The sequence below is a fragment of the Wasmannia auropunctata genome, unplaced genomic scaffold (genome assembly GCF_000956235.1).
Source record: "Wasmannia auropunctata unplaced genomic scaffold, wasmannia.A_1.0 LD336078.1, whole genome shotgun sequence".
In the NCBI taxonomy this organism is placed as follows: domain Eukaryota; kingdom Metazoa; phylum Arthropoda; class Insecta; order Hymenoptera; family Formicidae; genus Wasmannia; species Wasmannia auropunctata.
Window position 1 is genome coordinate 754,560 of NW_012026812.1, and position 1,100 is coordinate 755,659.

Below are 1,100 nucleotides of genomic sequence, written 5' to 3' on the forward strand. Positions count from 1 at the left end.
AAAAATCCCTAGATTTTTTACAAAAACGTTTCTTTTAATTTACAAAAAAACTATAAGAAACCGATTAATAACATTTATTGCTCTGAACGGAACAAATTTAGAGCAAAATTTTAAGCCTTGTTTGTTCAAAAATACCAATTAGATCAAAAGTTCTGTACGTTTTTCGTAATAAATCGTTTTTTGAATTAAAAAAAAAGTAAAAGGGAGCAATTTTTTACGTTTATCAATAGAAACGGAGCAAATCGAAAACATTATTTTGAGCTACTGATCATTCGGAAATTTTTATCTTGCGGGTAATTGGCTTCACGAGGGTGTTCAAAGTAGCGTCTGCTCTTCAACCAATTAGAGTCTGCCCACAAATGCTAAAAAACATATGGCATCTTCCATGACAATCTTTTTAACAAAAGAATATATGTATAAGCCTGAAGGTTATGAGTTTGATCATATTATAATATACATCGCTGTTAAATTTATTTATATAAATAATTAATACTATAATATAATATAAATATTAATACTATTCGATTATAGTTTGCATACATATAAAATACATATGAATATACGTTATATTAAATATAAATATTTAAACTATTTATATTTAATATAACGTATATTCGCATATACAGTGTCTCATTTTAATCGATCACCTCAAATATCTCTTGAACAGTGCATTTTAGGGAAAAATGTTTCAGACAAAAGTTTTGGGATTTTGAGGGGGGATATAAGATGATAACATTGGTTTGATCCTTTTTTAAGTGGCGTCGTCAAGATCAGGACAAGGTCACTTTGAATTTTTTAAATGGAATCCTCCATTCTTTATTACATATTCTTGTAGCACACCTCGAGAGCTTTCCAAAACATACAGATAAAATATTTTTTGATTAAGTAAATCTTAATTAATTTATAAAGCTTGAAAGTTGCAGTACCCTCGGCATTAGCCCATACAGCACAGAAGTTTGCAGCAATATTGCAGCAAAGTTGCAATATTGCATATTGCAATGCAATGCTTCAGAAACATTGTTAAAATATAAATTTGCAACATTATTTTAACAATGTTGCAGCAATATTTGAAAAAAATATGAAAAGAATCTACTACGATT